Raw genomic sequence first — 2500 nt, 5'->3', positions numbered from 1 at the left:
ACACAAAATATCACGACGTGATTATTATTATTGTCATTACCAACGCTTATAGTAGCCCCTCCCAGTTAGTAACCCCTCCCTGTTGTGACGCCATTTCCTGTTAGAGGCCCAAAACGTATGCACGTGTTCATTTTTGTCTGCCCCTGTAATTTATTTTATCCATTCCTAATGTGGGTCCCAATTTCTGCGTATGCTACAGTGGGAGCAGATCTAAAGTTTCCAGAAATCTGTCCTGTTTATACGCGACTGCTATGTTTTGTGTTTTTGTAAAAAAAAACAAAAAAAAAAAACCTGTATTGACGTCCCCTGAAGCTTCCAGAAACCTGCTCTGTTTATATGCGACAGAATACAGATCCCATGAAGGAGACAAATTGTCCTGTCTTTCCTACACAACGCAATGAAAAAGTAGACCGGTCACACGAGGACTTTGAGAAAATGTCTTCCGGGAAGCCCCGCGAGGTAAACACGGAGCTGTTCCACCCCTCCCCATACAGATGTCGGAGGGGGAGGGGGGGGGGGGCGGCAAGCCTCGCGAGGGGAGCCGTGGAAGAGCAACTGGGATAGACGGTCCGGCTGAGCACCGCCGAGCACGCTGTCGAGCTGTGCAACGGAGAGGACGACTACGCGGTAGAGCCCCTCCCACTCCGCACTCTGCTCGCCACTAAGAACATTAAATAAAGGACATCGATCCGCCAGACCGGAGGAACCGACCGCCCGAACGCCGGCAAAGCCGGCCGGCGGACACCCTCCGAAGGCGTGTTAAGTTGGCCCATCGATCAGGACACAAACACGCAACAAATCCAGTCCGGGGTGTGGTGTAAGCAGCCCTACCAGAGAAATCACCTAACCCTAACCCTAAACGTACGGCAGACGCGTCCCCTGGCTCTCACATTGACAACTGAGAGGCTTCTGAAAACCTGGCCACGCCCATCAGTAAAAACCACTACAGCAAGTGACGACATATGTACCTTCAAAGTGCTGTACTACAGGGTGCTGTTCAAAAGGTATCTATCCCGTTTACTCTCTATGCTTCATATATCATCATATTATTGAAAAGTGCAAGCCTTTAGGAACAACAGCAACTCAAGTCGCCAACGCTCTGTTCACTCAATAACTGCAGAGATCCAAACTTCTCCTGGCATTAACATCGGCACAAAAACTGTGCGCCGGGAGCTTCGTGGAATATGGGTTTCTATGGATTCAGAATGAGATGTCAGAAAAGCTCCTGTGGGTGTAATGGTCAGTTATGTCAATACTTTTGGACATATATTGTGCGTGTGCGTGTGTCTGTGATACCTAACATAAACACACCTGTATTACTAGAATTGATCGTTCACGCCACAAAAGTGAGGGGCAAACATAGAAAAGCGTGCAACCCAGCCACTGAGGATGCACAAGCCAGTGCATTCTTAGTGCAGGTCCCAAGCCCGGACAAATGGGGAGGGTTACGTCAGGAAGGGCATCCGGCGTCAAATCTTTGCCAAATCAAATATGCGGATCATAAATAAGATTTCCATACCGGATCGGTCGAGGCCCGGGTTACCGACGACCGCCATCGGTACTGTTAACCAGCGGAGTGCCGGTGGAAACTAGGCTACTGTTGGGCGAAGGAAAAGGAGAGGGGGAAGGCATGTCCAGAGGCAGCTAGAGAGGAGGAAGGGTAGCCGTGTGGAGGTGAGAGTCAGTCGGAACTTCGAATGTTGGCACTATGGCTAGTAAAGGGAGAGAGCTGGCTGACGTGATGGAAAGAAGAAAGGTGACAAGAGACAAGGTGGAAGGGGAGTAAGGCCAGGAGTATCGCAGGTGGGTTCAAACTCTTCTACCATGGTGCGAATGGGAGGAGAAATGGGGTAGGGGTCATTCTGAAGGAAGAGTATGTCAAGAGCGTGCTGGAGGTGAACACAGTGTCAGACAGAGTGAGGATTATGAAGCTGGAAATCGAAGGTGTATTGCTGACGGTTATCAGCGCATATGCCCCGCAAGTCGGGTGTAAGATGGACGAAAAAGAAGAATTCTGGAGTTGAGTTGGACGACGTGGTGGAAAGGGTACCCAAGGAGGAGGGAGTGGTGATTGGAGCGGACTTCGATGGACACGTTGCTGAAGGGAACAGAGGTGGTGAGGAGTTGATGGTAAGGTATGGAATCGAGGAGAGAAATGTGGAAGGACAGATGGTGTTCGATTTTGCGAAAAGGATGGAAATGGCTGAGGTGAATACATATTTCAAGAAGAGGGAGGAGCACAGGGTGACGACGTATACGAGTGGAGGAAAGTGCACACAGGTGGACTATATCTTGTGTAGAAGGCGCGATGTAAAAGGGATTGCATACTGCAAGGTGGTGACAGGGGAGAACGTAGCTAGGCAGCATCGGATGGTGGTCTGTAAGATGACTTTGGAGACCAACATGAGGAAGCGAGTGAAGACACAGCCGAAGATCAAATGGTGGAAGTTGAAGAAGGAAGACTGTTGTGTGGAGTTCAGGCAGGAGTTAACACAGGCAC

This window comes from Lampris incognitus, unplaced genomic scaffold, assembly GCF_029633865.1.
Source record: "Lampris incognitus isolate fLamInc1 unplaced genomic scaffold, fLamInc1.hap2 scaffold_257, whole genome shotgun sequence".
NCBI classification, from domain to species: domain Eukaryota; kingdom Metazoa; phylum Chordata; class Actinopteri; order Lampriformes; family Lampridae; genus Lampris; species Lampris incognitus.
This window is presented reverse-complemented; position numbering follows the sequence as displayed.